The 12,468-nt window shown below is 44.8% G+C and overlaps 1 protein-coding gene across 1 annotated transcript in view; it reads right to left on the reverse strand.

Moving 5' to 3' along the window:
* SLC30A9 (solute carrier family 30 member 9) overlaps positions 1–12,468 on the reverse strand; it is a 519,567-nt gene that overhangs the window by 252,691 nt on the left and 254,408 nt on the right. The window lies entirely within an intron of this gene.

Raw genomic sequence — 12,468 nt, forward strand, 5'->3', positions numbered from 1 at the left:
AGATATTTTGTTTTGAACAAAACTAATCCTTAATTCAATTTTTTAGAGTTTCCTTCAGCAAGTCCCAGGCTCAAAGTGGGTATCGGAGCATTAGAAAGCCTGAACTTTTAGCTAGATTACATCTGTACTCGGAATGTTAGAAGTTGTTTTTCTTCAAAGAATGAGTTTTGGTTTCATGGTGACTCACCATCCCTCTTCCTGAAACCCACAATGCACAAGGACACAAATTCCACCTTTTGGTGTGTTTTCCCTGTGGGTAAGTGTAGGAGTGAAGATGTGAATCAGTGAGCAGTCTGTGAATTGTGGCTAGATGTTGTTAGAGACAATATGACATTGATCCTACGCATTACTTGAGCTCGAATCTGGAAAGGGAGAAGGGTGCATGTGAATCTACAGCACTACAGGCTGCAAACCAATAGTTACAATTAAGTAAAGTTTTTGGTTTGCATCATGTCTACTGGTAGATCACATGCTTTGGGCATTGACTATAAAGCACTGCCTTCCTCCTAAAGCAGCGGCTTGTGAACAGGAACGCAAGACTTATGAAATACTGCTTTGAAGATAGCTTGTCCAACTTAAGCCTCTTGTCCCGCAAGTATATCCACAAAATATTGTTTTTTAAATGTGTGAATGCTAGACCAAGAAGCAGCTTCACATATATCAATTAATAAGATTTTGCATTGGAAGGTCATGTCAGATCCCTTTTTGTGGGTGGAATGTGGCTGCCTGAATCATCTGCAGGGTGACAACTCAGACAGGCATCAGCTTGGAACTGCATTTTCCTGCCAGACTGCACACCCTTCTCGTGCTGCTTTGGCCACCTCCCTCCCTTGGGGTCGAGGGCCCATATCCAGGGAAGCAGACCAAACCTTCTCCGGAATAAGTCACTTTTGGGGCAGAACAAATTACCTTTATAAGCAATCCAACACTCGTGGACCTCCTCTTTATGCATTCCTCTGCAGCAAGCAGCAGAGACTGGTTAGGGTTTTTACAGGTGGGTACAAGGTGAGTAGGGTGCAATATATAAAAACGTTTGTGTCACCTCCACACTCAAGTGAGTTAAATTACAAAGGGGTAGGAATGACCTCCCAGCAAGCAGCACCCCCCACCGTGGCTCATATTCTCCCATCATGCATCAGCTGTTTTTGGGCTGCATCCACCAGATGATCCGCTCCATCACGCAGAAGGTCAGTACATTGGACATAATGTCCGCCACTAGCAAATGTTAGGATGACTGAGAAGTCTAAATAGCAAACTCAGAAGCTGATTCTGAGGAGGTTCTGGTCCTCCAATACCTCAGGGTATGCACAGCCCTTCATCCTTTTGAAGTGGCTGGTAATAAATGTAGCATTCAAATAACAGGTAGAACTATGGTAGAATTCCAGTTAACAAGGCGGTAATCTTAGAGGAAGCAAACATTTTGTAATACGTTACTTTTGCAAGTTGTCGGGAGCAGCACTCATTATGGAAATCATGAACTTCACTCACTGTTTCCACTATAGAGTCCAATTGTTGGGTTACACTGGAAGAGATCGATCTGCAGGTATGATTCACGATTGGAGTAAAAAGATTTGTAGAGGACAGTCTAGCAAAACATGTGAATATTTTAAAAGAGATATATTGAGCTTTAGTGGGAAAGTCAGTCAATGCACCATAAAGCAGATACTAATGTGAGCAGCAATACCAGTCTATGTGGCAGCAGCAAGGGCGCCTCAAAAAAAATCAACTGTAGGAAAAAAAAAATGCAGGGCCGATGGTTCTCACATCTGAGACAGGCGGAGTTATTGGGTGATCAAACGGATTTTGTTATGGACCTAGCCACACGAAAGAGCCAAAGAGTGCCTTCAAGCCAATACCCTCAAGGTCTTTATGGCAGGGCCCTGAGGTAAAAGCAACAGCGCCCTGTTATTCTCATGGGCAGTTGTAAACGAGCAACAGGAGGCTTGCCTGCAGAAGCTCCACCTCTGCATGCGAGTTCATTTCCCTGGATCAGGGTGTTCGGATGTGGGTGAATCCCAAAGGTGCGTATTTCTGGTGCCTCATGGCTAATCAGGCAGGCTTAGGTCCTATCATCTCTGGCTGCCCTTGGATTACTCAAAAATGAACCCACTAGCTTACCAAATAAACCTACAACAATTTTCTCCAACAAAACTGAACAGTTTTTTGCTTGTGGTATTTCTTTGCATGCATTGGTCTGGTGTATTAACTGTTTTTGCACCTAAATACGAGATATCTGCACTTTGCACCATAAGCACCTGAGGCAACATATGTTTAGTCTTGGCATAATCTATCTGTATACTTTTAATAATCCATCTGCATTATCCAAGTTTGAAATAGGGTTGCTTGGGTGACACTGCTCAAAAGGAACAAACAGCTGTCAACATAATACATTTCCACTACATACTGCAGGTGTGAGAAAAAAGAAGGCAAAGCAGCAGTTTACGTACTAACACGGAAGGGCAAGACAACTTTAAGCAAAAAATGAAGGTGAATACTTAGGTCAATCCTATCCTTGCGTACTTAGAAAAACAGGTTACTCAACTGATAAAGCTTGCAATTTCCTGATCCTTTGAAGGGAGGTGACCGCCACAAAAAAAGGCCAATTTACATGATAGAAACTGCAGTGAACATGACTGAAGTGATGCAAAAGTAAGTTCTGTTAATCTGGGAAGAACAATTTTAAGGTTCCTTGAAGGAATAGATGTTACACCGGGGAATAACATGTTTAAGCACACCCTTGAAAACTTTAATTAAAATGAAACTACAATCTACTCTTTAGGGGGTAAGCAGCAACTACGTCTACATGTCCTCTATCATACGTTTCAACAAGCCGCGACGTTTGCAGAGGTAAGAGGTAGAAGCGTTCTTCAGTGATAGGACAGTACTGAATAAACCATTTCCATTTGGCAGCATAAAGTGCTCGACTTGTTGATATTCCGGTTTCTTTTAGTTTGTATGCATTCCTCTGGAAGTTTTAACTATCCAATTTTTAGGCCCTCGATTCAGTAACTTTGAATATGGGTATTTTGCCAGTAGGTCTGAACGCAGCTGCAATTTCTCGTGTAGATGAACAAACAGAGAGAACCATGGTAGTCTCATCCACAAGGAGGAGATTCGAATGACCATCATAGTTGCTTGCTCCATTTTTCTGATCACATAATGAATCAACTTTAGTTGGGGGGGGTGGGGGGGGGAGGAATATGCAAATATGCAAGAGCACATCCTACAAAAGAGCGTTGCCTAGGGTATGCAGGAGAGGGTACCCCGACACAAAGTTTTAACACTTTGTTTTCTTGTTTATGGTGAATAGGTAGATTGGTTGTGTACCCAAACGTCAGAAGTAGTTTTGCAGCACTTGTGGATTTATCTCCATTTGGGGGTTTGCTAATGACTCCTGTTAAGCAGATATACAAAACTGTTTCCTATAGGTGTACTTGATGGCTTATGCTCAGTGCCAAATCTGTTGTGCAAGTTCTGATACATAACAGAAAAGGAGCAGGTGGTATATGCCACAATGCTCGCAAATCCAAATAAATGTGAGTACAATGTCAATATAAGGAAGTCCTTTTTCACATCCAATAACGGAAATATGGTAGGTGCCAGCCCGGCAGGGCACCAAACCACCCAGAGTGTCCAAAAACCACTGACTAGGGGACAGTCAGTGGTAATGAACAGGAATACAGAAAGACAGGGCACACCGGAAACAGGTCCAAGTGGTAGTACAATCAGAGTCGAAGGCCAAGATGTAGATGAAAGTAGGAATTTATTCACATAAAGTGTGAGTATTGCAAATCTCCGGCCAATAACCAAATGCACCATGAACAGCCCAATATACAGCGAACAGCCGACAACTGTTTCGTCCCCTAGACTTTGTCAAGGCTTAGGAAAGTATCAATGAAAATGTAAGTGGGCACTAAGGAAAAGGTGTATCATCCAAAGACAGTAAAGTCCGGCCTATGAAACGGCCAATGACGTCCAAATGGATAAAGTAAGAGTTGGCCCGGATAAGCCGTTTGTTATAAGGTAATGCCGTGCCGATTGGCGTCGGTGAGTAGAATAGTTGGGACTATTCTACTTACCGGCGCCAATCGCTGTATATTGGGATGAATGGACAGCTTCCAACCTGCACTACACCCATGCAACCGCCCAGGACAGAAATGTGTATTCTTAAGCTTGGGTCTGGCAAAATATTTGAGTTATATTTCAAGCGCCACAAAGCAGTGACGCCGCCACTACTGGAACATATTTTAAAATGCGTGGGGAAGTCATGGTTCCCTTAGGTGGTTTCACTTGCAGCATTACACCTGGAGGTCTTTTGTACATGGCTCCAACATGTAAAATGTATAGAGGATGTGGGCAGGTTATCGTGTGATGCTGAATTGTGGTTCAACAATAGCCTTACATTGCTATGGAAACAATTCCCGCTGTACTAATAGTGTAGTTTTATTGTGATGTGAGTTGGTGAATGAGGCTATTAGCCACCATTTTTTGCCTGTTCACAGGTGCTTGCGGTGCTGCACCAGAGGTTGCTCCCAGGAGCTGTGAGTCAGTATCACGAGCCATAGTATCCACAGGCTGCCTCAGAGGTTGAAGTGGGTGGGAATGAAGGGGCAGGACGTGCCCATACTTTTTGATTTATGAAAAAGCGTTCCCCCTACTTTTCGTTAAAAGACAACCTTCAGGGACTATTAATTCCGATAGTTTAAATGCTTCAGCTGAAGTGTTATTCAGTGAGTCTCCTGGGCTGGGAAACCAATCGTGTGTCAGGCAGCTAAACCAACCTTCCTATCTGGGTGCCTGCTTGCCTGAAAGAAATGCAAACATGCCTTATGAGTTAATTTACAAATGTAAAGGGTAATCTGCAAATGCAAAGGATGCTTGGGAGCCAGTACTGGCTTTTTATTGATCAAATCACTCCAAGCTTTGTGATAACAAAGATTTATTCTTTTTGAGTGGTAGTTCAAAGAGTTAACAACTTAGCTGTGAACGTGTGTGCTTTTAATTATAATTAGATTTATAAAGTGCTTATTACCACCGGAGCTGTTGACGGGACAGTAATGAAAAAAAAAAAAAAAAAATGCATTACGTACAGCCTATGTATTACTAAAATCCAAACAGTTTTGCGCATTTTGTAGCAGTCTATCTTATACTGTGTGTAATGGAAGTTTATAAGAATGACTTACATATTCACAGTGCTTACTGTCATAGGGTGTGACCTTGCAGCAAAAAATACACGTCACTACTCTTCACTGCACCAACTGATTTCATTCTGAGGCTTTCTTGTAGCACACAGCCCTCTGCAGAGCATTAACTGAGAGGTTTAATTATGTACTATAGTGCATTTCCCACTAACAACTTTTTTTATTTTTCAGTTAAGCTGCACATTATTTTATATATCGCTATCTGATGGGGAAAGGCAAAAAAAAACCCTTACAAAATATTTAGGTTTTTAGCCACACCTTTAATCCTGCCCCCACTGCTTGCAGCATCACAGTTCTCATACTTCTGTTACGCACTTCGATTGCGGGGCTGCCGACAAAGGTTTACTCTTAATTTCTCTCAGCAATACAGACCTTTTTGTTTCCTATCTAGGTACCATCCCCAAGGGGCATTTCAGGCTTACTGACCTAAATCCTGGCATCCCCGTCGCCAATCAAGCAGCTGCCACCGTCTGCACTTTTTCATGCTTTTGTGGGAGAGTCGAGAAAGGCTACAGTCTTCCTGCTGAGTGCACCCTGGGAGCAGGGGGGACATGAGGTATTACTGAACTTTCTCCATGACTCCAGTTTCCTCTGGCCACCCACCTTTGAGTTCCAAACTGCAAGGAGTATTGAAACATGCCACTGATTACAAATCCCCGTCTAGACTACTGCCCTCCCAGGGAACTCACGGGTGCCATCAAGTTTGAAGTAGTGCATACACAGCCACAGTTTCTGGTTCTATGCATAGTTTTGGGAAAATGCTAGAAACTGTCAAACACAGTTTAATCTACCAACGTCTTTCCAGACTTTGTTGTTAATTTCACACACACTTGTAATACTTTCAGATTTCACAGATATGCACTCAAAATGCTCAATGCAGGTAGTAGGTCACCTACTTCTTTTCCTCTAAAATATTTTATCTACTGTTGAGAGTTTCCAGTTACTTAAAAGGACTACATGCACAAGAATACAATGCAAGCTCAAAATAAGCAGTGAAAATAGTAGCTCACCTACTTATTTATTTTCTCTAAATTCTGGTATCTGTAGTTTTGAGCTACTGGTTAGTTAAATAAAGGCTGCGTGCACCAGAATATGCAATGGAAACGACTGAATGAATGTGTGGCATCTAACATCATATGGCAGCTCAAGACAATTTCCAGCTAAACTCTCGGTTCAGTGAAGCACCTCTCAACTCCTTGCCTGCATGGTGTGGCGCACCCAATTATTTCAGCAAACAGATGTTTTAGAGGTTAAAATACCCTGCCTCTGAAGTAGCCAACCACAGCCTTGAGAGCTGAAAGCTCCCCCTCAATCTCTTCCCTTTGTATCAGTGAATGTTCTCTTTTTGTGCAGGTTTATATAGCATGAGCATCAGTTACATTACACAAGGTCAAATTTCCCAGTATCTGAGACGTCACAGGACCTAAATCTGGTTCTCCATTTCCAAAGTTGGCACATCTGGCCTTAGACCACATATTTCCCATGTGATCCGTGTTTGGAAAGGACAGCATATCTGTGCATTCCTGCTCCATGGCATGAGTATTGGTTCAAAGAATTCTTCAGACTGTGGTGGGTAGGCAGCCCCAATCGTCACTACTCTCCTCCGGCATGCGCAGCCATGCGTCAAGTATTTGCATGAGATACAATTTATTCCTCCTCCACAATTTTGCTAGGTCTTTTTTTGTAGGTGTCAGGGAGATGTTTTAGCAGTTACTGTATTTTATTCCACAAGCCCCTGTTATATCTGGTGAGCAGAGGCTTGGAGTTAGCTATACACCGTTGTTTAGTAGCTCCCAAAGTGACATTAATTTGCATCTATCAATCTATCGCCTTGCTCCCCAGTCAGGAAGAGGTGTCCCCAGTGCCCTGCGCAAATGGTCTTTTGCGTACAGTGAGCACTATCAGTGAGTCCAGAGGCACAAAAGCCTCTGGGCCCTGTGGTGCCTGAGCCCTCTGGTGCTGGCTCGAACACTTTAATAGGGTCATTAAAACTGTCTTTGGTATATTCTAAAATGGTTTTGAGCATCGGAAGGAACTGTTTTCTGCGATTGGCTTCCGAGAGGGTGTCAATTAGGAAAGCATCCTCTTCTGCATGCAGGGCTACTTTAGAATGTGAGGCTGCTTCAGCCAAGACAGTGATAGACCGAGGTGCTATCTGATAGTGAGGTCTTTAAGAGAGGGGTCTATAAGGATGTGTTGTTCCAAAGATCCATCCTGTAATCCTGTCATGCATACTTTTGGTAGTATGGGGCATTTAAATTCTGATCTGCTGGTAATGTGTCAGGTCTTGGCCTTCCTGTGACCTTGCAAGTATGCAGATGCAGAAAAGTGGTAGGCAAGACAGTGCCAGGTGTTATTTGGAATGGGGTAATCACTTAAATACTCTGAAATTGCCTCCTCAGAAGTCAGCCTCTTTTTCTTAAGGGGTAAGTCAGTGTAGAAGATGAATGAGCGAATAAGTGCCTGGTTTTGGGATCAATGTATATAGTGCACTGCAAATTACCAGTTTGTTCACTTTCTAACGAAGGTGTTTTTGCTGTGATTTGCGCCAGAGGGATACTCTACTTCAAAACTTATTTTGGCATTGTCTTAACACCCTCTCTGTCTTGAAGTCTATGCTGTCTGATCTGAGGTGTTTCTGGCATCAAAGACTCCTTTCGGTGCCGAACAATCTCAATAGTTGTGGGCAGTCCCGATTACAGATGGTTTTTCGAGGGCTGTTCTTCAATGTCAGACCCCTAATGAAGGATCCTTGACGGTTTTGGGTCAATGTCCAACCAAAGATGTTGGTGTGCCCTGACCTCTGTTTGACTATTGGAAACCATTGTTTTGGGCATGGATTTCATTGAGGGCCCTGAGATTCATCTCTGGAGGCAGTCATATGCAAGGAGACATAACAGGTACTCCTCTCCTCTGTGGCTTTAGGGCTAGCTGATGAGAGTTCTACATCTTCAACAGTTGTTGCAGTAGGGGGCTTGGTAGAGACCTGGCACTATATTTCAACTAATGCCCTTACCTTTGGTCACACCACTGTCACACAGTCTTTGATAAAAAAGCATTACAGGCTAACACACACTTTTTATTGTGGTACCTTGGTAAGAAAAATGTTACTGACCCCAGTAAGCATCTGTTTGTGGCTCGGACGTGTGGAACTTATTTTTCTTTGAGGAAGTCTTTCAAGGCACGAGGTATAGTGACTCCTCCTAGCAGTAGATATGCATATGTGTATCAACCCCATTGTTAGATTGTTGTTCCATATGGCAGATGGAAGAAGGAATAGAGCATGTGCGTCCATGTGAGAATAAAGGAAAGATAGCAAAAAAGGGCATCTGCAACAGCCTGTTGGCTTCCGGGGAGGAGGGTGGATGCATGTGAATCTACAACACTACATGCCTCGATCGGATGCTTACAGGGTAAGTAACATTTTCTGTTAAGGGCATGTGAAACTGTAGCTAGACATGATGTGCATAGACTGAAAAGCAGATCTCCCCTAAGCGGTGGCTAGTCAGAAATGTTGCAGAGGACTGGAAACGAGTACAAAGTACAGCCTGACCAACCCTGGCATGCTAAAATATCCACACAATAGTGTTTGGTAACAATATATGGAGCAGACCATGTAACTGCCTTGCAGATGTCAGCAATAGGGATACTACCTAAAAAAGGCCACTGAGACCCCCTTTCTTATGAGTAGAATGTGGTCTGGGAGGGACAGGCAAATGCAGTTTGGCTTTGGCATAACGTGTTTGAACACATTTAACAAATCACTGTTCTATACCTGCTTTGGAGCACGGCCCTTGCATTGCTTGGAAAAGGAAACAAAAAGCGGTTGTGTCTTACGGAATAGCTTTGTCCTGTCCATACAGTGTACGAGGGCTCTTTTAACATCAAGTGTATGGTGAGCCCTTTCTGGTACTGAGATAGGGGAGGGGGAAGAACACAAAGTTCTATGCTTTGGTTAAGGTGGAAAGAGGCGGTTACCTTAGGGAGGACTTTAGCGTTGGTTCTAAGGTCTACCCTGTCTGTATGGCCTTGGAAGAAAGGCTCTTCCAGGGTTAGAGCCTGAAGCTCACTGACCCATCTGAGGAAAGTGATGGGTACTCGAAAATCTACCTTCCATGAAGAAAAAAGGAAGGAACAAAAGTGTAGTGACGCAAATGGATGGCCCATAAGTCTTGTAAGAACAGCATTAAGGTTCCACACCAGAGATGGTGGGATTTTAAGAGGGATGACTTGTTTGAGTCCCTCCTTGAAGGCCATTACGAGAACTCTGAACAGTGATAAGAGTTCTCTGTTCTGAAAGTAGGCGGCCACTGCAGTCAAGGGAAACCTGACAGAAGGGCAAGCAAGGCCCAAGTTTTGAAGGTGGATCAGATAGCAGATGATGTCCTGCACAGCTGCATGTAGAGGGTCAACCTGACTAAGCAGACAGAAATGCACAAACTGTTTCCTTTTGGCAGCATAGCATGCTTGCGTAGTGGGACTACATGCCTCCTTAAAAACAACTGCACTCCAGAAGTAGGCCATGGTTACCAAAATCTAGGACCTCCGGCGCCAACTCAAGATCGAGCTTCTTGGGGTCTGGGTGCCTGATCATTACTTGTTTCTGTGTGAGAAGGTCTGTCTGGTTGGGCAGTCTCTCATGTGGGACTACGAAAAGGTCGAGTAGAGTGGTGAACCAGGGGTGCCTGGCTCAAATTGGAGCCACCAGGATAAGCAGCGTCTGACAGGAGGAAAATTGGAGACAAATGTCCCTGATCAGTTTATCCATAGTGCAGTGCACAGGAACTGTAGATACCTGGAAGCAAAGCTCTGGCATTTTGGGTTTTCAGCAGTGGTGAAGAGATCAATGTGGTAGAACCCCCAGTGGTGAAAATAGGGAGTTGGACTTGCGGGTGAAGTCTTACTTGTGGATACACTGCTGCATCCTTTGAAGTAGGCCTGTAAAGTCATTGTCAACTCCTGGAAGGTACTCCACCAATAGGTGGACTCTGTGGAGTAGTGCTGAATCCCTTGGGCCAACACCAACAACTAGGGTGTGCGAGTAACGCCCTGTTTCTGGAGATAGAACATGGCAGCCATGTTGTCAGTGCCAATGAGGACCACACTGTTGCAGATGTTACAAAGGAGGGTCTTGTGAGCTAGCTGGATGGCTAACAGCTCAATATGGTTGATGAGGGGACCTTATTGGTGGGGCATCCACACACCCCAACAGTGAGATCGTGCCAGTGCGCCCCCCCCCACCTAAGCCAAGTGGGGATGCTTCCATGGTAATGGACACCTGTGGAACTGGGTCGAGTAAGAGATGGCCTCAGATGAACACAAGTTTCTCCCAATAACCCTCCTCTTGAGACCATTGTGCTGCAAGGCCCTTCTGCAACAAGTGCATGTGTAACCTGGCATGAGGGGTTTTGGCAATGCAAGAAGCCATCATGCCAAGGAGGTGCAAGACTGTCCGGACAGTTACCTGTCAATCTGGCTAAAAATGAGGGAGCAACACTTGAAAAGCTTGAAGCCTTGCTAGACATAGGAAGGCCTTCCCTACCACTGAGCTGAAAGCCACCCACAAGGCTGTTTGGATTTGAAGGGGCTGGAGATGGGATTTTGTAGTATTGATAAGGAACCCTAGACTGTGAAGTAGGTCAATGATGATCTGAGTATCAGCCAAGCACTGATGTTGTGCGCTCTTGATTGGCCAGTCATTTAGGTAAGGGAAGACAAGGATGCCTGCGCGCCTGAAGTGTGGGGCTACCACTGCAAGGCATTTGGTGAACACCATGGGGGCAGTGGTGACCCAAAGGGGAGCACTGTGAATTGGTAGTGTTGGCCACTTACCACAAAGTGAAGGAACAGGCAGTGAAAAGGGTGAATTGGGATGCAAAACTTGGCATCTTTCAGGTCGAGGGCAGTACTGAAGTTGCCTTACCGTACCATGCAATGGCATCCTGGAGTATGACCATGTGAAATTGTTTGGCAAGGATGTACTTGCTAAGGGGCTCGAGGTAGAGTATGGGCCTGAGAAATCTGTCCTCCTTGGGGATGAGGACGCAGAGGGAGAATACCCTTTTGCCTTGGCTAGTAGAACAACACAGGTTCTATTTCTCCTTTTTCGAGGAGTGCAACCACCTCACCCCAAAAGAGGCTTTGATGTTGATGGATGAGAGATTGTTTGCTGGGTGGAATGTTTAGTGGAGTGGCAGTGAGCACCAAACAGTTACAATTGTGTATGATGTTGGTGACATACTGATTTTACAGGTGAAATCTGGTGGGGGGGGGGGGGGGGGGGGAGGGTAGGAGAGTCTTTGTTTGGTTGGGGAGGCACCATCTTTACCACTACTTCTGGAGTCAGTACCCCTATACCTCCTCTGAAGTAGCTGGTGGGAGAGGCCTGCTGAGGTTACTGACTCTAATGGAGGTGGCAGACTCAGGAGAGGTAGTTTTGGAGCCTCTGCGGCATTGGACCTGTGAAAGGATCCACTGGTGTTTGGCATTTGCAACGCTTCCATGGCCTTTGCGGCGTCCGTGTCTTTTTAAATGTTTTCTAGCATTTGGTCAACCTGCAGTCCGAGGAGGTGTAACCCATCGAAGGGAAGGTTGAATGAATGCTGTTGGACTTCTGGCTTGAAACCAGAGACGTACAACCATTCTTGTCTGTAAATAAGAACACTGCAATTTACTCTGCAAGCCACGGTTCGGCAACGTCGTGGGCGCATTGGATGGTTGTACTGGAAATAGGCTTGCCCTCTGCAACTAGGTCCTGGCCTCGTTTGCAGTACTGGTGAGAGAAGTTTTGGAGACGCTCATCCATTTAATCCTAGTGGGCCCCGTAATACCAGGAGAGCAATCCAACCGAGTTGGCGATGTGCCTGAGTAGCAGACTAGCCAGCAACACTCTTCCTGACTGCATTGATCTTATTGTTCTCCTTATCTGGTGAAGGCTTGTCCCTGTACCCCGTGTGCTTGCTGGCAGTGTGCACTACTGGGAAGTCCAATGGTAACTGACCCCTGATGTGCGTAGGGTTCAAAAGGGATGTCTTGTAGTTTTTGTCTACCCTGGGTCTAATAACCTGGCCTTTGACTGGCTGTTTGAACATATCTGGAGTGTGTTTCAGCATTCCCTTCAGCATTGGGAGGTTCTGCATGGAGTGCTGTGTGCTCCATGCAGTACCTCAGTATGGTTGGAGTGCTGGGTGGAGAATAGCATCTCTATTAAGAAATAATCATCCTCTGGGACACTGTGCATTTTAAACCTTGTGGTAGATTGCTGCCA

Source organism: Pleurodeles waltl, chromosome 1_2 (genome assembly GCF_031143425.1).
Source record: "Pleurodeles waltl isolate 20211129_DDA chromosome 1_2, aPleWal1.hap1.20221129, whole genome shotgun sequence".
Classification (NCBI taxonomy): domain Eukaryota; kingdom Metazoa; phylum Chordata; class Amphibia; order Caudata; family Salamandridae; genus Pleurodeles; species Pleurodeles waltl.